The following is a 25,226-nucleotide window of genomic DNA, read 5'->3' as shown; positions in this document are numbered from 1 at the left end:
TCATAAATGTTGCGCTCCTTGGCTTCTACGTCCAATAATGGCCCTCTTCCACGTGTCGTATGAATGCGAAAAGCCAGGGTATTTTTACATTTTACCCCCTAGCTGCATGAATAAGCTGCCTATAAGAGGAGCAAGGATCTAGATCCGAATCACACCATCCTCCTTCCGCGAGTACTCATCGAAGCGCTTCTGACAAAAATGCACTCCATCATGGACAGTCGACGCAGCTCCTCCTCTCGCGCTCCCAGCCCTCAGCCAGGAGATTGGAGGAGATGTTCAGTCCCGCATAGCGAGCTAGTGACGATCCAAGCCGAGGGATACCTTCCCCCAGCCTTCGTGGTTCCGGTTCGAGCCGGACTGGCCACCTACAAGGGTGGAAAGCAGGCGGAGAGCATCCCCAATCCCTCCAAAGGAGAGCGGGTATGCTTCGTCCCTTACCTAATAAGGGGACTCGTATTTCCCATACAACCGTTTCTCCGGGGGCTCCTGGAGTTCTATGGGCTCCAGCTTCATCACCTTACACCTGCCTCCATTTTGCACATCGCGGGCTTCGTAGCCCTTTGTGAGCTGTTCTTGGGCATCGAGGCCCATTTTGCACTGTGGAAGAGATTGTTTTGCCTCGTACCCCGTTGTCATGAGGGGTCGATATATCAAGTGGGCGGAGCCGAAATATGGCACATCGCTGGGACCGGATACCCATCTGGAACCCCGAAGAAGGCGTCCGAAGACTGGCCTTCGAAATGGTTTTATATGGAAGACGCCCCTCTGCCGGACCCAGTTCGGATCAGCCTCCCGGAGTTCAGCACCGCTCCTCTGAAGAAACGCCTGAGTTGGCGCCCGCGGAGCCCTCAACGGGAGAATGATAAGGACGTCCTATATCTGATGAGCCCGATAAGGTTACTGGCTCATTCCGGATTGACCATGATCGGAGTCATGGCCACGTGCATCATGCGAGGGGTGCAGCCGCTCCAATACAGGGGCCACCCCATGTGGGATTTTAACGGGGAGGATGACACCACCCTTCATGGCCGCAAAGGGCTGGGATCGGTTGCCGATCTGGTGAAGATCCTGTCCGGCTTGTACAAGGGGGAGAAGGAGGACTTCCTCCGCGTGAGTCCATTGAATGGATTCTCCATGAATAACCCTCGGAGCTGGATAAGCGGACGTTTGTCTATACGATCCATATTTCCAAAGTTAAGTGTCTTACTTTGTGATTTCGATGCAGGAACTGCGTCGAGACGTGGAGGGCATACACAGCCAGACCCGACAACCCGAGGATCCGGGACGATCCCTTGATCCGGCCTCCGAAGAGGACCCGGACATAGAGGTGGAGCTGATCGACGGGGTGTTCCACCAACTTAGCATGGACAATGCTTTGGTTGCCATTACAGCCGATTACCCCGGTTTATCTCCGGCTTCCCAGGTAACTGTGACCGGAGTCTTGTTATTATCAATCATCCAAGCTTATTTCTGACCACCTGTACCAACGGTGCCCCGCAGGAGGCGCCTTTAGGGCGGGAAGCCGAACCCGCGGCGGCTGACCAACAGGGGTCAGTTCGGCCCAGCAGGCAGAAGAGGAGTGCAGCGCGAATCGAAACGTCGCCGCAACGGTATGTCGCACCACCGTATTCAAGGAAAAGATTACTGGGAGGTATATTAACACCCATGATTTTTCTAGGAGAAAGAGCGCTCGCCAGACTGTGCCCGGAGAGGTTGCCAATCAAGCCTCCGCCAGCCAGGCTCCAACGCCTGGTCCAGAGGGGGAGGCGAACACAAGGCGTGAGCCGGATGCTCCTCCAACGGAGGATGCTGACAGGCTGTCCGCCACCAGGTCTGAGGTGGAGAGCGCCATGAATCATAGGCGTCGCCGGACAGTTCTTCGTGACGCGTATTTCTCCTCGGAGGCATTGAATGCCTTTAATGCGGGAGACGCGCACCTCCGTGCCGCTTGAGATGGTCTAACCAGAGCCACGGAGCAGTATGTGAAAGACATATGGGTGAGAAATTTTAATAGTTATATATGCCAGTAGCCCCCGAGACTTAAAATAGTTAGAATAACTGATTTAAGGATCATTTGTTATGCAGGATCTTACGGAGAAGAATACCCATCTGTCCCAGGAGCTTCAAGAGTGCAAGGCCCAACTTGAGGCTACACTAGCCGCCGCAGGGGAAGCCACAGAGACCCCCTCTGGTAATATATACTTCGAAAAGATAAGTGGTTTATGAAGTGCGGCATGTGTAATAGTCTGACAATAATATTGCAGATGGTGCCGAACTAGATCCGGATAAGCAACACCTACTGCGCCAGCTGAAGGCCGGCGAAAAGGTGCTTATGAGGGTGCAGCAGGAGAGGAACAAACTCCAAGATGCCAACACCCAGCCGGGCGAAGAACTGAAAGATGTTCGGGTCTAGCTGTCTGACTCCGTAAAGGAGAATCGGCGGCTTCGTCGCGGCATTTACAGTAAGTGCTTGAGCAAACTCCTTTGAAAAGAAGAGTTCAACGAGGAAGTTGATTAACAGAAATGTGTCTGTAGGTGTGCTCACAGGTCCTCCGGCGGAGGAAATGCCTCGTTCCACGGGTGACCTTCTTCCCGAGCTGTTGCAGCTGCACGAACGTGTTCGGCAGGCGATAAGCGGCGTCGTCCAGGCCTTATGGCTGTCCGTCTCCCTACCCGAGGGTCTTGGAGGGCTTGCTAAGAAGCTTCAGGGAGCACGACAGCGCTTCCGTCTGTGGAAGATTTCGGCCTGCCGTCAAGGTGCCAGGAAGGCCTGGGCCATGGTGAAGACGCGGTACACGAAGGCTGATCCAAACCACATGGCCGAGGTCGGACCTATGGGGCCCGATGGGAAGGAGATCCCTGTGAGCCTAATGTACGACCAAGTAGAGTTGGCCGCGAAATATTTCTAACGGGACTGTAAACTGGACAGCCTGTTAGATGGGATTGAAGAGGAGTACAATCGGTCGATTTGACGATGTAATTTAAAATGACATGTAAAATGCTTTCTAGCTGGATTGTAGATCGCTTGTCTTTCCGGACCTTTTCGCTTCAACCTCGGGACCCAACAGTCCGGAGTGTGTCCGAATACCCTCACGGTTATATAAAAACCGGGGCATGCATGGAGACCAGGCATAGGGGTCATTAGTGCTTTATGAGACAAGTGCCCAACTAGTTATGTTATATTACATGGTTAGTAAGAAACATCTTCCAGGGAGAATAGTTCTGTTAGGGGTTCCTTTCCCTGGGAGGCATGCCCTAAAGTGCATGTCCAGACTGCGAAAAGAGCAGAAAATCATCTAGGGGAAGATAAATAAATAAGTAAGAAATCATCTTTCAAGTCACCGACCGAATATTCCCTTAAGAACGCTAGCTTTCGGCTTCACCCAGTCTGAGGTACACATCCGGCTGACCCGGCAGTAACAATCGCAGAGGTGCTCCCTTTACCTCCTAGCCGAACAATCGGGAACGTAGGGGTAAGCACAGGAGCCAGGCAACCCAGCTTGGCCAAAACTTAAGTCATATCGATGCATATAATGGTGAATAAAAGGTACATGCGGAAGTTTGACACATGTGTTGGGCATGAAGCCCGTATAAATAAGCTTCTGTTAAAGAAGCCCCCAGGTATAATGAGTGCGAGTAGCACGTCAAGTGTGTGCGAACAATGCGCAGATCAGCCCTCAAAGGCTCTACGAAAAAGGGAGGAAAAAGAGAGAAACAGAAGGCAGCTAAAGTATAAAATGTGGACGGAGGAAGGAGACGAACTCTGAGTTCGGCGCTAGGCGTAGAATCTTCGGAGGCAGGCTGCGTTCCATGGGTTCGGCTCGAGTCGGTTGTCCGATGCGTTTCGCAGACGGTATGCTCCGCCGGTCAGGACTTGGTCGATGATGAAGGGACCTTCCCATTTGGGCTTGAGTTTGTCCTTTTTCTTGTCCGGCAGGCGTAGAACTAGTTCGCCAACATTGTAAGTTTTGGCCCGTACTTCTCTGCTTTGATATCTTCGAGCCTGCTGCTGATAGAATGCGGAACAAGCTTTCGCCACGTCGCGCTCCTCTTCTAGGGTGTCCAAACTGTCTTGCCGATCCAACTCGGCCTCTCTTTCTTTGTACATGTGCACGCGAGGTGAGTCATGAATTATATCGCAGGGCAAAACTGCCTCTGCGCCGTATACCATAAAAAATGGTGTGAATGCGGTAGTGCGGTTTGGCGTGGTCCGCAGCCCCCAGAGTACGGAGTCGAGCTCCTCTACCCAGTGCGTGTTAGATTCCGTGAGGGACCGCACTAACCTGGGTTTGATGCCGCTCATGATTAGACCATTTGCTCGTTCGACTTGACCGTTAGTTTGAGGGTGATAGACTGAAGCGTAGTCGAGCTTGATGCCCATATTTTTGCACCAGAGTTTAACCTAGTCGGCCGTGAAGTTCGTGCCGTTATCAGTGATGATGCTATGGGGGACGCCATAACGGTGTACTACCCCAGATATGAAGTCTATCACAGGTCCGGATTCGGCCGTTTTAACTGGCTTGGCCTCTATCCATTTGGTGAATTTGTCCACCATGACCAATAGGTATTTTTGCTTGTGGGTTCCCCCTTTAAGGGGTCCAACCATGTCAAGCCCTAGACCGCGAACGACCAGGTGATGGGTATAGTTTTGAGGGCGGTGGGTGGCATGTGGCTTTGATTAGTAAAGAGCTGGCAACCGACGCATCGTTGGACTAAGTCCTGAGCATCTGCCCGGGCCGTCGGCCAATAAAATCCTATACGGAAGGCCTTGCCTACAAGGGCCCGTGCTGCGGCGTGGTGCCCGCCGAGTCCGGCGTGAATTTCAGCCAGAAGATTTCGCCCTTCCTCTTCGGAGATGCACCTTTGAAGGACTCCGGTTGTGCTTTTCTTATAAAGCTCTCCCTCATGGACCTTGTAGGCTTTAGATCGCCGTACTATGCAGCGGGCCTCATTTTGGTCTTCGGGGAGTTCCTGCCTAATTAAGTAGGCTAGGAATGGTTCCGTCCACGGGGCAATGACTGCCATTATTTCGTGGGCTGAAGGTGTTATTTCATTGGCTGAGCCACCGATTGTGTCAGAATGTTCGGTGTTGGGCGGTGCGGTTGGTTCCGGATTGTTGTTTCCGGACTCCTCTTCCCATACTACGGATGGCTTAAAGAGCCGCTCCAGGAAGATGTTTGGAGGGACGGCGTCGCGCTTTGCGCCGATGCGTGCCAACACGTCGGCCGCCTGGTTATTATCCCGGGCTACATGGTGGAATTCGAGTCCTTCGAACCGAGCTGACATTTTTAAGACGGCGTTATGGTAGGCTGCCATTTTCGGATCCTTGGCATCAAAGTCTCCATTTACTTGGGATATTGCGAGGTTTGAATCCCCGCGGACCTCTAGGCGTTGAATGCCCATGGAGATTGCCATCCGGAGACCATGTAGAAGGGCCTCGTATTCGGCTGCGTTGTTGGAGTCCGTGTACATTATTTGAAGTACGTATTGGACTGTGTCTCCGGTTGGGGACGTCAAGACGACGCCAGCCCCCAAGCCGGCCAACATTTTAGAGCCGTCGAAGTGCATGATCCAATTGGAGTATGCGCCGTACTCTTTAGGGAGTTCGGCTTCAGTCCATTCAGCGATGAAGTCAGCCAAAACTTGCGACTTTATAGCTCGCCGTGGTTTGTAGGTTATGTCGAATGGTAAGAGCTCAATGGCCCATTTTGCAATCCTGCCCGTCGCGTCGCGGTTGTTTATAATGTCGTTGAGAGGTACTTCGGAGGCCACTGTTATCGAACACTCTTGAAAGTAGTGTCGCAGCTTCCGGGATGCCATGAACACCGCGTACGCTATCTTTTGATAATGTGGATACCGGGACTTGCATGGAGTTAAGACAGTGGATACGTAGTACACTGGTTTTTGAAGAGGGAATTTGTGTCCTTCTGTTTCTCGTTCGACGACGAGCACCGCGCTTACAACTTGATGTGTTGCCGCGATATATAATAACATTGGTTCGCCCAAGTTGGGCGCGGCCAGGACCGGATTTGTTGCCAATATGGCCTTTATTTCTTCGAGTCCGGCCGTGGCAGCATCCGTCCATTCGAAGTGTTCGGTGCGCCGGAGGAGGCGATAAAGGGGCAATGCCTTTTCTCCCAAGCGGGAGATGAAGCGGCTTAGAGCCGCCACGCATCCAGTCAATTTTTGTATTTGTTTGAGGTCTTTTGGGATATCCAACTGTGACAGAGCTCGGATCTTGGCTGGGTTTGCTTCAATTCCTCTACCGGATACAATGAAGCCCAAGAGCTTTCCGGCTGGTACGCCGAAAACGCATTTTTCCGGGTTGAGCTTAATGTCATATGCTCGGAGGTTGTCGAATGTGAGCCTCAAATCGTCTACTAGAGTTTCGACGTGTTTGGTCTTGACGACCACATCGTCTACGTATGCCTCCACTGTTTTGCCGATCTGGGTTGCCAGACATGTCTGAATCATGCGCTGATATGTTGCGCCGGCGTTCTTGAGCCCGAAGGGCATTGTGTTGAAGCAGAATGGTCCATATGGAGTAATGAATACCATTGCGGCTTGGTCTGTCTCCGCCATCTTGATTTGATGGTATCCGGAGTATGCTTTGAGGAAGCACAATGAATCGTGCCCTGCGGTAGCATCGATGATTTGATCGATGCGGGGAAGGGGGAAAGGATCCTTTGGACAAGCCTTGTTAAGGTCTTTAAAATCGACACACAGGCGCCAGGATTTGTCCTTTTTTGGTACCATTACCAGGTTCGCTAGCCAGTCCGGATGTTTTATGTCTCTGATGAATCCGGCTTCTAATAGTTTGGCTAGCTCCTCTCCCATTGCCTGTCTTTTGGGTTCGGAAAATCGCCGAAGAGCCTGTTTGACTGGCTTGAATCCTTTTAGGATGTTTAGGCTGTGTTCTGCCAGCCTGCGTGGGATTCCTGGCATATCTGAAGGGTGCCAGGCAAAGATGTCCCAATTTTCCCGAAGGAATTCTCGTAGTGCGGCGTCTACATCAGGGTTTAATTGTGCCCCAATGGAGGCCGTCTTTGTGGGGTCCGTTGGATGGACTTGGAATTTGACTATTTCGTCCGCTGGTTTAAAAGAGGTGGACTTGGATCTCTTATCGAGTATCACATCGTCCCTGTTCACCGTGGAGCGCAGCGCAGTGAGTTCCTCTGCCGCTAGGGCTTCGGATAGTGCCTCTAGGGCTAGTGCGGCTGTCTTATTTTCGGCGCGGAGCGCTATGTCCGGATCACTGACAAGAGTGATGATTCCATTGGGCCCGGGCATTTTAAGCTTCATGTACCCGTAATGGGGTATAGCTTGAAAAATTGTGAATGCCTCTCGCCCTAATAAAGCGTGATATCCGCTGCTGAACGGGGCCACTTGGAACGTGACCTCCTCGGACCTGTAATTGTCCGACGAACCGAACACCACATCTAGTGTAATTTTTCCTGTGCAGCGTGCTTCCCGACTAGGGATTATTCCTCTAAAGGTTGTGCTGTTTCGCTCAATGCGGCTCCAGACTATTTCCATTTTTTGAAGGGTTTCCTCGTAGATGAGGTTTAATCCGCTGCCGCCATCCATGAGTACCTTGGTAAGACGAAAGCCGTCCACTATTGGACTGAGGACCAATGCGGCTGGTGCTCGGGCAGTTCGGAATTTAGGTTCGTCGCTGGCGTTGAAGGTGATAGCCGTGTCGCTCCATGGATTTGTTGTTGCTACTTGGTAGACTTCGGCGAGGCTCCGGATTGTTTGTTTCTGCATATTATTTGATGCGAAAGTCTCGAAGACTATTAATACCGTACTGGTGCTGTTGGGCTGGTTCTCCGGGGCTAGAAGCTCTTCGCCACTTTTGGCCACCTGCCGTAGTATCCAACATGCTCGAAGGCTATGTGTTGGAGTGGTGCCCTCTGTACTATGGATTTTACAGGGTCCGCTGAGCCATCCCTCCAGTACAGTTCCGTGCCCTTTAGGGGTTTTTTGCTTTTTGGTTTTTGTCCCAGGTGCCTGAGCATGATGCACCCTTTTATTTCGGACTAGGGTTGTGTTCGGAGCTGGATTGTCCCAAAACTTAGTTTCTGTTTCCAGGCACTCTCCAACGCATAGTACTTTCATACTATGGACGCCAGGTCGGCGAAGCGTGTGATTTCGCAACGACTTATGGCGTTCATGATTCCCTTGTCCGTGCAATTATTGCAGAAAATTGAGATTGCGCTTTCCTCACGGCAGTCCTTTATCCTGTCCCTAAGCAGGAGGAATCTGGCCCAGTAATGATGTACTGTTTTAGCGGGCTCTTGCCGGATTTGAGATAGATCGCTTGTGTTTGGGTGGGCCGGTGGAATTAAGTTCGGAACCCCTTCCAATCTGAGGCTCAAGGGCCGAAAAGTTTCCGAATTCGGAAGCTTGGATTGCTGGATGTTGTCCAAGGAATCTGGTCTGCTGCCTGACTTTAGGTTCTGTACTTGATTGACGTGTGTCCCTCCGTGGGAATCCGGCATGGAGGGATCAGGAATCTGGCATGGAGGGATCAGGAATCCGGACATAACTGGTCTTTAATATAGGAGAAGAGTCGCCGCGTTGTTTCTCTACCACAACAACGTGGTGGGTGGCCTGGGTAGAGTTAATCTCTCTCAGATCGGTTTTAAGCCCAATCTGATCGTAGTCTGTAGCGACTCCCAGGGCGGCGATGCGATCCAAGAGCTCGTTTACGGAAGAGAGCTCCATCGGATCTAGCTACTCGGCGAATTCCGAGTTGACTGAAGATCGCTTTTGATGACCCGAGAGGTCATCGTCGGAGCGGCGGCCGAACAGGCGGTCATAAGAAAACCACCTAGCCGGATAGTTTAGCCGGCGGCCAAGGCTCCCTTGACAACGGTACCGTCTTTAAAGACGGGAAGAGGCATCCTTCCTGATTGCAACGGCATAGAGGAACTCTCAATGAAAGCACCAATGTCGGTGTCAAAACCGGCGGATCTCGGGTAGGGGGTCCCGAACTGTGCGTCTAGGCGGATGGTAACAGGAGACAAGAAACACGATGTTTTTACCCAGGTTCGGGCCCTCTCGATGGAGGTAAAACCCTACTCCTGCTTGATTGATATTGATGATATGGGTAGTACAAGAGTGGATCTACCACGAGATCAAGGAGGCTAAACCCTAGAAGCTAGCCTATGGTATGATTGTTGTTCGTCCTATGGACTAAAACCCTCTGGTTTATATAGACACCGGGGAGGGCTAGGGTTACACAGAGTCGGTTACAATGGTAGGAGATCTACATATTCGTATTTCCAAGCTTGCCTTCCACGCCAAGGAAAGTCCCATCCGGACACGGGACGAAGTCTTCAATCTTGTATCTTCATAGTCTTGGAGTCCGGCCAATGATGATAGTTCGACTATCCGGACACCCCCTAGTCCAGGACTCCCTCAGCCTCCATTAAACCCCTCCGTTAAACCTGCATGCAAACTGAGAATCCTACTCCGGCCACACGTCTGTTCATGAGCGGGCCGGAATTAAACGCAACATCGGCCGAGCTCCTCCTGTCCGCCCTCAGTTTAAACGAGGCCAGACGCCGGCCAAGCTCCTACCGTCCGCCCTCTATTTACACGAGGCCAGACAAACAGCGGGCAAGAATCGTACCCCTCTGCCGCTCCCCCATATCCTCCTTCACCATTTTCTCCACCCTTCCGATGGCTTCCGATGAGCCATTCTCCAGCATATTACCTGGCTGGGTGGCCCGCCGAGCCCTCCGGATACGAGCGAGGCCGCTTAGTGCTTCACCAACCTCGCTTGGCCCGACGGAGCCAGTTGCCGCCCCAAGTAGGCGCGTGGTTCAGCAACTCGCTGCTCCAACTCAGCTCGATGAGGAGTGGCGAGTTGCTCCACGCCGGCACAGCGGCGAGCACGCCGGTACGGGCACCATCGCTGTCGCGTCGTACCGCGCCACTAGTGTTTGCAGTGGCCGCGCCTCCCGTGTCTGTGGGCGTGCCTCCCGTGCCTGCGGCAGCGCCATGCAGGCAGAGACAGAAACCGGGTGCGTGGAGAGCGACGAGTCAGTTGCCAGCTTCTCCGTGTCTGCCGCCATCATCAAGGAGAAGTAGAACACGGGAGGCCGCCGCCACTTGGGACCCATGAAGGCTACCGCCAAGGCGACGACCGCGGATTCAGGTGGTTACTTTGCTGCTTCATCTCTTCTGAGGACCTTCGTCGACCCCGCAAGTGTCTGACGGACATGAGGAAGACAAAGGGATCTGCGGCCGGCCATTTAGAACTAAAATAAGTCTAGATATATCCACTTCTAGGACAAGTATTTCCGGAGGAGGGAGTATTGATTATACAAGGGAGCCGGATTGGCACCTCTTAGTTCATGTAAATGTAATGAAATCCATCATGTTTATATGAAGATCCGACTTTTTTATACGAAATCCTTCATGCTTATATGAAATCAGTCCGTGTTTGCACGAATTTCATCTGGTTGGTTAGAGTTGTAAAAATGTATGCCGCTGGCGTTTGATGTCGTCCTCCGCAGAAGGAAGCGGGAGGAAATTTGCCGGCTGCCGTTGGAGATGCTCTTTATGCTGGAAATAATAGAGTGACATCCAATCCATTTGAGTTAATTACCTGTATGATTGTCCCTCTATAAAAAGTTAATTGCATGTAGAGTGTACATGTGACTTGTAGGGTGGCTACAACTTCGTATAGAAAGTTAAAAAGAAACAAGTCCATCCTTAATATTCTAAGTAACTGTGGGTTCCACTGTCAGTACAGTAGCGAAAGCAATATATATTAAATAAGTAGAGTAATATATAATATACAAATCTAAAGTTAAAAGACAGAATTCGAACTCATGTCATCGCGTTGCGAGCATCCAGCGCTAACCAGCCCAGCACATTTTTGTTGTAGACCATGCTGGAGATATATCTCCATGTCTACTCTTATATATACTCCATTCGTTCCTAAATATTTGTCTTTTTCAGATTTCAAATGGACTACCACATAAGGATGTGTATATAGACATATTTTAGAGTGTAGATTCACGCATTTTTCTATGTATGTATTTTCAGGAAGGGATCAGATTTGTCCTTGATTTATTTATGAGGTATCCAGATGGCACTGCACCGCCAAGAAAAGAGGGTAACATCAAAATTATGGACTACTTTTTTGAGTATGTTGGTAAGGTCCGGTCATAGTCACTTGTTGGAATCTCTAAAAACACAAATACTCCCTCCGTCCGGAAATACTTGTCATCAAAATGGATAAAAGGAAATGTATCTAGATGTATTTTAGTTTTAGATACATCTATTTTCATCCATTTTGATGACAAGTATTTTCGGACGGAGGGAGTAGAAAACAGAGTTGGTGATGATGGTGTGCGTGCCATCCTACAATATAGGCCGTCGGATTTATATCTAACGGATAGGAAATAAATCTAACTGATAGGAAAGAAACTATGACAATTTTGCAAAAATATACCCACACATCTCTCCACGTTTGCAAATAAGGCCTTCCCTCGTTCAGCCTTTTCTCTCACAAGATAAACTACTCATACAAATGCATCTTGATGTTCCGTGCAACGCACAGACAACTAGCTAATTTCTTTTAAAATAGTTGCTGCGATAATTGGGTTGAAGTGATATATTTTATGTCTGCCCCGAATGATTTCAGATTCACTAGTAATAACAAAGAAAAGGTTGCCTTGTTAATTAACAGAAAACAGGGTGAAAACTATCACATGAGGCCGGTAAAAACAAGGCACACTTGGTTCAGCGTCATCGTCACTACAGCTGTGCGCGCGCGAGAAGTCTACATATCGAGGGGGCTACCGAGTGAGGCACCGAGACACAATGTTTGAGAGAGAAACCAATTGATAGATTATGATCAGATCAAGTTGTCACACTTCTGCTGTCATTGTTGGGGGGGGGAGAGAAAGATGTATCGAGAGTGTGTGCGGTAGGCACAGAGGCACAACTAGAGTGTGTGTGTGTGTGTGTGTGTGTGTGTGTGTTTGAAAGAGGAGTCGATAGATTATTATCAAGATCGATGTGCCACCCTACTCCTTCGGTATCGGGTAGTGTGTGTGTGTGTGTATGTTTGAGAGAGAATCCAGTCGATAGATTAGTATCAAGATCGAGGTGTCACCCTACTCCTTCGGTGCCGGGTAGTGTGTGTGTGTGTATGTTTGGGAGAGAAGCCAGTCGATAGATTAGTATCAAGATCAAGGTGTCACCCTACTCCTTCGGTGTTGGGAAGTGTGTGTGTGGGGGGGGGGGCACTGACACTCACATATCTCTACTCTTATAAAAAAACAGAGTTGGTGATGATGGTGTTCCTGCCATCCTGCAATATAGGCCATCCGATTTATATCCGACGGACAGGAAGGAAAATATGGCAATTTTGCAAAAAGATACCCACACCCCTCTCCGCATTTGCAAATAAGGCATTCCCTCGTTCATCCTTTTCTCCCACAAGATAAACTTCTCATACAAATGCATCTTGATGTTCCGTGCAACGCACATGGACATCTTGCTAGTAGGGAGAAGGAGTTTGTGTGACACATATCTAGCTATATTAAGGGATAGGTAGATAGCATATGTGTGAGAGACATTATTATACTTTGAGACATTAGTGGCTGTGGGTGGGCGGAATTAAAGGGGTGGGCGTGTTAGACAAAGAGAGCGTGTGTGTTTCTGTGTGAGAGACTTGTAGGACGGGGTAGAAAGACGAATTTAACCCTGACAGAGGGAGAGAAATACATGAAGTGCGCGTGTGTGATTCCGATGCCCACAGGGAAATGAGATATGTATGCGTGAGAGAGAGATTGCACAATTCATTCACGTATCACTATCTAGCGATCGTGGACGTGCATCACTTGAACATAAGTCAATATCTACTTCATATCGTGGCCAAAGGTACAATATCGATTCAACGCTATAAAGATTGGACACTCACATATCACATTTTTTTCTATTTAAATAAACCTTTTCAGTTGTGCATGCCAAAGTTACAGTGATGTTTCTTCAAACAACCAATGTAGCTATCATGCACATGCACCATTGTTACTCTTGCATTCAAATTCATTAGTCTTGGATGATTTAAGTTTCTATTTTGAAGTAATATATGTAATATTCATATATGAATTCAACGGGTATGCAATTTATGAAATGGAGGCTATGTAATCATATGAGGTAACACTTTTAAGTAGCTAACTACAATATCCATTTCTTTTTGTCCGCCTCTACACTAACACGTCAATGCATTATGTTTAAAGTAAATAACCAATGGCACTAAATTATCTATTTACACGAGAAATACATAGGCTGAGCGTTTGATCCCTTTTTTCGTGAACGCGCCACTACACCCGTACGATTGGCCGCGCCCGTGTGAACGTCCAAGTTATCGGCGCATCATCCCGAGTTATTTTCTTTTTTTCTGGGGTGGACTTCACACCAGTTATTAACTACTGACGCGTGCCCCGTGTACACAATCTAGCATGACCTTCCCACTAGCACGGTCCAAAATTAGTTGAAACTGGATACGAACGATCCCGCGGGCAGCAAAATCTCCCGCCTCCTTCTAAAATTTCTGCCACCTTTAGCATGCGAAATCCCCCTTTTGTCCTTGGTGTACGGAGACCAACAGTTACAATACCGCCCTCATCTACATGATAGGTCGGGGCTGCTTTGGTAACTTCCAGTTCCCCCCACTACACGGCACCCCCATTTCCTCCCCCTCCCGCAAAAACGACTAACTCCACAGCACCAGAGCATCTTACATCACGCCGTCCGTACTTCATCGCCCTTTCTCCCCTCCCCTCTTGAAACCCTAGACTACTCATCCACCAACGTACCATAGCCCATTCACTGCCAGCGGCGTCCACCTCGCCGGATCTGCTTCTGCGGCCGCATCTACCCCTCCCACCTCCCCTAGAAACAAGCAGACTGCTCATCCACCACTGTACCATAGCCCATTCAGTGCCGGCCTTGTCCACGGCGCCAGATCTGCTTCGCCGGAACTCTCGTCAACCGCCGCGCATCTGCAGCGGCTCATTCGTACTCCCCATTGGCGACGCTTCGTCCCCCGGAGCTGCCCCACCGACGCCCCCGTCGACGGCCTCTGATCCTCTTCGCCGACACCTTCCTCAACCCTACCGGAGCCGCTTCGCCGACACCTTCCTCAACCCTACCGGAGCCGCTTCACCGACACCAGCGTCAACCCTACCGGAGTAGCTTCGCCTATACCATTCTCAACCCTACCGGGGCCGCTTTGCCAACTCACAAGTCCACGGCCTCATATCCGCTTCCTCGCACCCTCATCCAACCTACCGGAGCAGCTTCTGAGGCCCCGTCCATGGCCGCAGATCCGCATCATCGACACCACCCTTAACCCAACCACCGGAGCAGCTTCTGACGCCCCGTCCATGGCCGTAGATCCGCATCGTCGACACCATCCTTAACCCAACCACCGGAGCAGCTTCTGACGCCCCGTCCACGGCCGCAGATCCACGTCGTCGACACCATCCTTAACCCAACCACCGGAGCAGCTTCACCTACGCCCTCGTCCACGGCCACAGATCCGCTTCGCCCACACCGTAGTCCAGCCTACCGGAGCCGCTCCACAAACACCCTACTCGAAGGTTCTAGATCTCCTTACGAGACCCCGACAACCAACGTAGCATCATCACCCTCGACGTTTCTAACCTGATTCCCACCGTCTGGAGAGATGCCAAGCACCCGCCACGGCCTAGGTACTTGTCACCTTTAAACCCGTCCAGCATCACCTGCCCGATGTACTTCAAATATACTAACCGGTCGCTGTTACCTGTTATGCAGCTGGCAAAAACTACAAGGACGATGTTTCTTCTGGATCTAACAGCTTGGCCAACCAAGATCCTGGACTGAGGCATTGCTATGATCTTGTAAGCGCGTCTCTCTCTCTTGTATTGTTCTGTGCCTGCCAGCGTGCTTTGCTAGGATTTTCGACCAGTAATCCCTTTGTGCAGACAATGATTTCTACTACTGGCTGCTAAATTAGATATGTAGATGTCATACATGATACTACCTCGTACCTCCGTTCCTAAATATAAGTCTTTCTAGAGATTCCACTATAGGCTACATACGGAGCAAAATGAGTGAATCTACACTCGAAAATGCATCTATATACATCTGTATGTGGTCCATACTGGAATCTCTACAAAGACATATATTTAGGAACAGGGGCAGTACATTACACAAAATCGTAGGTGGCATGTAGGAATTCCAGTGCACTACATTAGGCTCCCTTAGAGTGCCTGCCAGTCCAGCATACAGAGTCATGGCTAGTTTATGGTACGCACACAATCGTTAATTGGTGGTTTAAATATGCGCAAGGGATATGCAATGTAGTATCATGTAGAGATGTCTGAAATTAGCCGTGTCAACTTGCAGATAGGGTTACACAATGAAAAAGTACAAGATGTATGTGGCAATTTCATGGAACATCGCAAAAAAGGAGAGGCAGCGGTGAGCCTATACAGTGTGCTATGGTACATCACTTCTCCATTGCAATCATCGTGACATGTTATTTGTATGCCAGTTCTATTAGCCAAGTTTCTTAGGGACAGTTATTACGAGTTATCCTAAGAAAATAAGCACTTGTGAATATAAGCTCCATGTAATGCGCCAACCAGTTCTTTTCATTGCGTTTTCAGCTTATCTTTGGTATGATCAGTAGAAAGTCTAGATTGCATTATATATATATTTTATTTTTCTGCCCATATGGAAATTAATTTGACTTGCAAACATCACAAATTGAACCCAGTGCAGTAATTAATATGATAGGAAAACATACCATCACTATTTGCTCAAAATGCAAATACAAAGATACCACCTACTTGGCACAATCTACTTTGGTCAATATTTTCCATAGAGATCCCATTGCCTAATTTAAACGAAGAACGCATGACCCACATTTAAATGAAGAACAATTATTTATTGAAATTTGATGGTCCAAGTGGCTGGTTATTATCATATAGCAGCACCACCTAAAAGCATCATATAGCAGCAGCAGCAGCTAATAGCAACTCATCATACAGCAGCAGCAGTATGCAATTCATCATATACCAGCAGCAGCTCATAGCAATTCATCATATAGCAGCAACAGAAGCAGCTCATAGCAATTCATCATATAGCAGCAGTAGGAGCAGCTCATAGCAATTCATCATATAGCAGCAGCAGGAGCAGCTTGTAGCAACTCATCATATAGCAGCAGCAGCAACTCATAGCAACTCATCATATAGCAGTAGCAGCTCATAGCAATTCATCATATAGCAGCAGCAGGAGCAGCTCATAGCAATGCATCATATAGCAGCAGCAGAAGCAACTCATAGCAATTCATCGTATAGTGGATCAGAATGAAAATTTGGCAAAAAATCAGAGGAGATCCTCACCTTGTTGGATGAGCTCATCCTTCAACAGCACCTCAAGGCCATGGCCTGGGAGGAGGGGAGGGGGAACAAGGTGCCTTCTACCGTAGTGTGGCATCAGCCGTAGTTGTGCAGCGCCCGCCGAAGTAGTGCGTTGGACGAACCACAGTGGAGCAGCTGCTGGAGACCATGAGGATGAGGGGCGGCGCCAGAGGGAGGAGCAGCCAGGGAGATTTGCCCCTACCCGCCGGCCATGTAGCCTAGCTGGACATAGCATCGTCGAGGACCAGGCCAGATGGGACCAGTGGCGACGGCTCGCTGGAGGAACCCTAGTGCTGCAGGCAGGGGATCGAGGTAGAGGGAAAGGGGAGAGGAGATGCAAGCGGGCAGGGCAATGAATGCTTGCGTGTTTGTTTTTACTTGAGGGTCAGGTGTGACACGGGCGTCAGCAGTTGCATTTTGAGTGTAATATAGGCAGACAACAGAGTCATTTCACTATTCCCCTTCCCTTCAATTTTTAGTGAGGTTCTACCCGAAACACCCCCCTCCAAAGCGAAATTAGTTAAGCCCAAGCCCATAACTCAAAAATGACTTCTTTACATCTTTTATGGCTTATTTTGACAATATACCCTGAAAAGGCGGAATCGAACTGGCCCTTAACCTGCAATTCAATTGTGCGTGCAATGATGAATCACTCCTGCCTGCTATCTGTACATTTAGGCATCATCATACATGGCATAACCTAATACATGTGCATTCCATTGTAGAATCTGGAATATGCAATGTTTATGTTAGTTCATACGTTGCACATGATGTTTAAATGCCCCTTAAATCTGGTCAGTCAAGTGATGGTCTTTAAGCCTCCTTCTTTGCTTCTTTTCTTGATATGTAAGATTTGCTCACACATCTGTTCAATTGCTTGTTTGCATCAGCCAGCCATACTAGGACTGTTTGCTTTGATTACTTGCTGTTCTTGACCTAACACTCTAACAGAGCTTGTCAACGATTTAAACACTAAGGGCTGCTGTAGTGGGGCCTTGTCTAACTCATAGGTGACATAAAGGTTTGGCTGTACACTACAGTAGGCTCTCCAAGAGTACCTGGAGATCCAGTTCGAAGGTATGCCTAGTTTTTACATAGTGCAGACATAGTAAATGCTCATTTCATTGTGTGCAAGTGCAAGAGATGCGGCATGTTTCATTATGTGGTGTTGTTTTGTTATAATCTCATCCTTTTGTGTTCACAGACTGGAAAGTATGCATATTTATCTTCCAAGGAGACGAGTAACTAGTTTGTGTCACCTTGCAGAGGGGGTGCAATGAAGATAAGATTGAGGATTTCCAAGTACAAGATGTTAGGAAGGAGCCTTGCAAGAGAAGTAGGAGCTGCGCTGAGCCTCTTCAACCTGCTAAGGTAAGTCACTGTATGCAACTCAACAGTTCAATTCCTTGTTTGTTTCAGGCATAGTTAATTTTCTCTTTTCAATTGCTTTATTTGTCCTCACTTAATGAGATGCCCAAATAATTATGCCTGATGTTCGGTACTTGTATCACTATTAGTTGACATAATTAAAGGCCTTACCATTTAATTACTCTGCCGAAGTGTGCCTGAAGCTTTGAAGTCTATTAACCAACTATTATTGCATGAGGCTCACAATCTAGTTTATACTACGCTAATGATTGCATAGTTTTGCCTGCTGTAGTATGTTTGTATGAAACCCTCTGCTGTTCATTATGCTCCCTAAGACTTTAATTGAGGTACAGAATGGCCAACTGCTTGCTTACTTATACGCAACGTGCTGTCTAAATTTGTAACTTGTCTGTGTTTTCGATTGGGCCCCAACATCATGCTCCTCTGGTGAGCTAAGAGGGATTTCTGTATGCAGGCTGCACAGACTATCTTTTTTATAATTTTTAAAATATCACCTGCTTATGCTTCATGACGTGTAACATTTTTTTGTGAAAGTGACGTGTAACATTATTGTTAGTCCTGTTTTGCCATGTAGTACAAAATAGTGTCTTGTTCGCTTCACTGTTGTAACTATATTTTTGCCCTAGTCATGTGTACTTACAGAAACATTTTAGGATGAAGTGACATCAACACAAAAATCTGCGAGCAACGCGGCATGGACGTTACCGAATGATTATGGATTGGAATTGGAATGTGCTGATGTTATCGAGCATCAACTAGAGGTGGCAAGACAACGTGTATATTATTGTCAACGTATAATCAACAAGTTGAGACTGGACATGCAGGTATTAGATGCAGGAGTCAAAAAAATGAAACAAGACACTAAGGTAACCATGAAGGAATTGGAGATTTTGCAGACTGAAATTTGTGCTATCTGAATCCGGCCAATCCTATTTTCTGAAGAGATTATAGTTCAAATGGAGTTAAGTTGATGCGCGTCCATGATGTATGAGCCGTATTTGCCCAGTGTATGCAATTTGCTGTTTGTGTATGCTTTATTATCACCTGTGCCATACCATAATGACCAGTGGGTATAATCGGCTGTAATTTCTTTATTGTATAGTGTAGGATTATTCTACCTTTCTATGCCTTGATCTCTTTGTTGTATAGTGTATGCTTTTTAGAGGTGATAGTATTGAGTAGGATAATTCTTTGAATATGCTATATCGTTCAAACAGGGGCCAACTCACCCGACGATGGGCCTTCTACGTCTCGCAGGATCCATGGGCCTTCTACGTCTCGTACGATCCATGGGCCTTCTACGTCTCGCAGGATCCATGGGCCTTCTACATCTCGCAGTGTCCATGGGTCTTCTACGTCTCGCAGGATCCATGGGCCTTCTACGTCACATAGGATCCATGGGCCGCCGACTCATTTATGGGTCTTGTACTGGCCTTTAATGGGCCATAGACGGGCCTATAATGGAAATCATACGTTTTATGGGCTGACCATAACGGGGCGTTAATAGGCCGTATTTGGTGATGCTATGAAAATGGCCCAACAGACTAACGGACCACAAACGGGCTGACTGTAACGACGGGATGAATTTGGCCCACAAGCAGAAAATGACAGTAACGGGCCGTAAGTAACCGAATGCTGCAAATGAGCCCAAGAATAAATGGGCTCTGAGAAGGCCGAAAGATAAAATGGGCTGGAAACGGCCCAACTGAATAACGGGCCCTTAATGGGTATAAAGTGATACACTGTTCATTACGGGCCAGTTTCACCACGGGCCGTTAATGGGTCTAAAGTGATACACTGTTCATTGCGGGCCAGTTCCACCACGGGCCGTTAATAGGCCAAGAGTTACATAGGGCCTCATATGGGCCGAAAGACGTTATGGGCCATACATGGGCCAGAAGTGAAAACGAGCTGGAATCATATTGCATGGCCCAGATGACACTACTGGGCCTAATTCGGATAGGGCGTAACAGGCCTTGGGTTAGCGGGTTGTAAATGGGCTATATGTGAACATGCCGTTAACAGGCTTTCCATGGGCCGGCCCGTCACCTTTTGACCAAGTCAAACGGGCCGGCCTTTTCACAGGAATGGGCCTCTCTTGGGCCGTGCCACGTGTCGATGTATCATAGGCGCCTTCTGTCCAATGAGTGGTTGACATCTGTCCCAACAATGAGCCGACACGTGTTTCCTCCAGCCAATGATGATTTTACACGTGGAAAATCCCCATTGGTCGGGGCTGTTAACAGGTTATCGGATCCAAAACCCGACCCGATAGCTTAACGGCGTTCCGTTACGGTGGATGCCACCTGTCGGTCACCCTTGACAAAAGCACTTCTATGACGCGTGATTTATCGTCATGGAAGTGGACACTTCCGCGATGATAATTTTGGTAATGTCATGGAATACTTCTACGACAGCACAGGTATGACTATCTTGATTCTGTCATAAATTTGTCATGGATGTACATGCATGACAAAAAACACGACCTACTGTGACAAACACATATCATCAAGGAAGTGTATTTTTTTGTAGTGATGGGACACATCCCGTCGCCAGGTCCATCACGCTTGAGGACCTCTATCCTAGAGGGAAGGCGTCCCTGGATCCACTGCCACAGGAAGATCCTGATCTTCAGAGGCAGGCGAATGTCCCAGATCAGGATAAAGGGCTTAGGGGCCAACGAGGGGGCGATGGCCGAGTATAGGGATTTAGTGGAGAAGCGGCCGGAGACTCCAGTCGCCAAGAGATGGAGTTAGTGGCGCCCTCGACATCCATGGGAGAAGGGCGGTGTCCTGGAAGTGGGAGTCCCAAGCGGCCATCTCAAGGGGGCCGAAGGGACACCGGAAAGCGAGACGCCCTAAGTCAATATGGGCTGTCCAGATAGAGACACGAGGGTCCACCGCAATGGCGAATAGATCTGGGAATCGCGCGGCCAGGGGTGAGTTGCCTACCCAACGATCGTACCAGAACAGGGTCGAGGATCCGGAGCCAACCGAGATGGATGTGCCAATGCGGAGCACGGGTAGGAGCTGGATCACGGCCTGCCAGAACCAGGAGCCACCGGAACGCTGACAGAAAGCTAGTGGTTGGCCCCGAAGGTACTTATTCTAGATTATGGTAAGCTAGAGGCCTCCCTCCCTATTGGCGATTCGCCAGAGCCATCGGGTCAGGAGAGAAATGTTCATGCGCCGGGAGGACAAGATCCCAAGGCCACCCTGGTCCTTGGGTTTGCAAATGTCGGGCGAGCTCACCATATGGTATTTCTGCTTATCCCCCTCGCCTACCTAAAAAAACCTGGATTGGTATTTGGCGATCTCCTGATGGAGCGTCTCATGGAGGCTATAGAAGCTCATGAGAAACCAGAGTAGGCTGGCAAGTGAGGAGTTGATGAGGATCACCCGGGCTGCCTTCGAGAGCCACCTCCCCTTCCAGGGCTCTACCCGGTGCTGCATCCGGGTCACTGTCAGGCGAAGGTCATCCACGGTGAGACGCGAGTCACTAATGGGAATCCCCAAGTAGGTCGTGGGGAAAGTACCCAACCGACAATTGAGCTGGTCGGCCATAGCCTAGGCCTCCTTAGGGGGGGGGGGGTACCCAAGAGTCATCACTTCACTATCATCGAAGTTGATTGTGAGCCCCGACATCTGTTGGAGCAAAGGAGGAGGAACTTCAGGTTGGCAATGTCTGACATAGAGCCCTCCACCATTATTATGGTATCGTCTGCATATTGTAGGAGGGAGACCCTTCCCCCTCCTACCAGGTGAGGGACTACGCCGTGAATATGGCCAGCGGCTTTGGGTTCTTGGAGTAATCCCTTCGAGAGCAATGTTCATACTAAGTGCTTAGACTCAATATGTCTAATCCCTACTCTGTTGTTTTGTCTCAAATAAGTGGTTTGGAGCTCTGGTATTTACTGGAATTTTGTTCAGGCGACTTGCATCGTGATACATACATGCATACATCAGGTATGCTGTTTTCTGTAGGATTTTGATAGTTCTAATAGAACGAGTACATATTTCTGACTAGTACGAGAAGGACAATCAGACTATTTTAACCTTGTGATCTGCTAGATGCAGTCTACTGCAGACTGAACATCTGTAAGTTTTTCTCTCTCTATCCTAACATGTTCTTTTCTTAGTTTCTTCACCACTCACAAATGTCGGAAATGTTAAAAATCTGACATCGGATTTTTGCTAAAAATCTGATGATCAGATTTGCCATGTGAAAACAAATAAAAATGTCATGCTTGTGTATAAGGATTTGCCATATTCTACGGTGAAAATTATCATGTGGCATAAAAAATCAACAGAAAAATTACCATGCTGAAGCATTTTCCTTAATTTACATATTTCTATAAATTTTAAAGGCTTTTCATGAATTATAGAGATCTTAGAGCAATTAAGTGAATATATGATCATTTCACACAAATTAGAACATTGTGCCTGAATTTAGAGCATCTTCCTGAATTTAACTTATTAAATTGCATTTATGCTGAATTTATATATAGCTTTTCATTTATTATATATATGTTCAAGCAAGCACAAACTAGTGCACTTGCCCTGCCCTAGCAACAACAACACCCTCTCAGACTCCTGCAGCAGCAATAACACATCTCAAACGCTTCATCTCCAGTGCCTGCCTGCACAAGCTAACAAGTTTAAACCTCCTAAAGAAAGTTTTGCAACTGTTGATGTTGTACCATCTTCAGTTCCAAATCAACATCTGCTATTAGAGAGAGAGAGAGGACGAGGGCAAAAAAGGGGAAGCACTGCATCTTCAGTGCCAACATATTCCTGTTTCACATGTTCTTCTTGTTGTCTAATATGAAATTGTCCTTTTTATGTTGCAAATGTTGTCAAACATCTATGAAAATGCCAGGAATATTTGCTGTTATGTTGCTATGAAAATACCAGGAATATTTTTGCTATATGTACAACATTATCATCTCCCTTATCTCATATCTGCCCCAATATCAGCAATCTCTTCATTCTTCTCTTTTAGTTGATCTTGCGGAGCAACAACAAGCTCTTTCTTCCTGTATGTTCTTGAGAGCGAGTCACATTTTCGTCAGAACGCAGCCCCTAAACTTCATTGCATAAACCACCAAATAGATCACTAATAAACATCGTCAGCGTCCAATCATGTCATTCAACATACCCACACCCACCGGTATGTTCATTTGGCTGAACAGAAATCAATCAGAATGGACGAGGAGAAAAAAATAGCAACCCAGAAGATTGTAGCATGTCTGCATTTTTGGCCTCAACGGTCGCAAGGTTCAAATTAGACTAGGATTTTTTTAAATGAAATTAGACTAGGATTTGATGGTTCAGAGTGCTAATTTGAGGGAATCAGATGTTAAGTTTCGATTTGGCTAACCTCTACAAGTTCAAGGTGTAAAATGAACCTTACTCGCTAAAAGAAAAGCATAGGTGCAAAGCATGGCATGCACGTCCATGGCTATAGGCCAACTTCCAATGGGATTTTTGGAAAGAATCAAATGAGGATGTAATCAGTAAATGAAAAGTAAACCCACATAATACTAGGGGTAGCTCTGAGAAAATGGAAAATATGTATACTATGCTTTTAAAAAAAGAACAGCCGGTAAGCATCAATGATGTGAACTGTGTGTTGCGGTAAGCGTAGATCCAGAGCTGTTTGATCTGGGGATTTGTAGGGTGAATATAGATTTAAGGGGGAAATGACAAATGGTATGGATCATCAAGATGATTCAATGACTAAGCTATAACACGTGCGAGTGCCAGAAGATATGCAATTTTTTAGCAAAAAACATTTAGCCAGTAAATGAAACCCTTGCAGTAATGCTGGAGTAACCTGTTTGTTAGTACAAGAACGAATCAGAAAACGTTATCTACCAAACTTAACAGCATAAAACTTTTCCAACTGGATCATTGTGCTATCATAACACAAAAATGGCATATCAGCAACAGGCACATAAACACCAAACCTTCAAGCTACTGTAAAGCAACTCTATCGGCTGACTTTAGATGCATTTCCACCAAAAGGAAAAAGATGCAACAGAGCAAAAGAAACATCTTCTCTATCGGTCGCTCATGCTTGCTTTCTTGATTGCGGCAAGGTTCCTTTTGAGAGAACTGACAGCAGATAGCATCTGCAGTTTCTCCCCATCGTGTTTCAGATTCATCTTGTTAGAAGATGCATCATCTGGATTCCCCGGAGGTAATTCCTCCACATGCGGTTCACTGTCTAATGTGCCTGCATCTGCACGCGCACCCTTCTTCCTGGCTTGTTTTCGCATGAAGGTGGCACTCCTGCACAAAACCATTCACGGTAAGCGTGAATTAACACTATGGAGATCATGCAGATTATACACTAGCAAGATAGGGATATGATGATTATGGAATCTGGTGACACCTCTTATTCTGGGGATTAGTAGGATCCAATGCAAATAGATGATTCGCCAACATGGTTTGAACCTCGGGTCGTCTGTGCTAATATCGATCACATGAAGTTTGTCCTCGACACAATCCTTGCCCTTTTTGCCATTCTTACTCTTGCACTTTATGTTGTAACCCTTTTGCACCATTGGCTGTATCCTGGTCAGCAGCAACCAAGAGCTCCAACTCTTCTTTAGTTGCTTCTGGCTCAAAATCTTCCTCTGGAAGCTTCTTGTCCTTTCCTTTCCCTTTGGTCTTCTTCACCTTCTATTGCTTGATTGGCTTAACTTCTTCATCATCCTTTTCGTCCTCAAAGAAATCATCATTTTCATGAGCACTATCTTCCTCACTATACTCATCATCATCCTTTGACGACCTCTTCCTAGCTTTCCGCTTCTCCTTCATTTTTTCTTGATGCATCTCCCAGACAGTCTTCGTCTCGCTGCTCTTTCTCTCAAGGATACATTTGCTGAGGTCCTCAAACTCCACGTTGAATGTTATCTCCATGTCCAGGTCATCAGTTTGTTCCTCATCAGATTTATCTCCTTGTAGTAAAAGAGCCAATCTTTCCTTGTTTGTTAACTTTATTTTCCCTACACCATTTGGCAGAGACTCGTCACCAAGATGGTCTACATCATCATCTGATGCACAGTAATCACTTGGTAAAAATTGATGCACAGTCATCTAACTGCAACAGAAAAAAAATTGATAGGTGGTCTATGGACCTGTATGTTATTTTTATTATTTCTAGTGTTCCTTGTACCGAAGTAAATAGCATAAATCAACCACAATTTGGGCTAGGGTTCCGGAAAACTACCACTTATTCAAAATTTCCAAGAACATACCACAAAGTTGGTTTTTGATTTCAACAAACCCAACTGACCATGTGGTTTAAAATTGAACTGGTTTATGACAGGTCGGGTTTGTTCCTAAACAAACCGTTTGTTTTACTGGTTGTTGACTGTTAACTTACATCTCG

At 47.6% G+C, this 25,226-nt stretch overlaps 1 pseudogene; it reads left to right on the top strand.

The window, feature by feature from the left end:
• Positions 1–21,773, top strand: part of LOC123114624 (uncharacterized) — a 47,537-nt pseudogene extending 25,764 nt beyond the window's left edge.
• Positions 21,774–25,226: the final 3,453 nt, after the last annotated feature.

The sequence above is a fragment of the Triticum aestivum genome, chromosome 5B (genome assembly GCF_018294505.1).
Source record: "Triticum aestivum cultivar Chinese Spring chromosome 5B, IWGSC CS RefSeq v2.1, whole genome shotgun sequence".
Taxonomy (NCBI): Eukaryota; Viridiplantae; Streptophyta; class Magnoliopsida; order Poales; family Poaceae; genus Triticum; species Triticum aestivum.
Note: the sequence above shows the minus strand (reverse complement) of the source record. Positions and strands in the feature narration are given on the sequence as shown.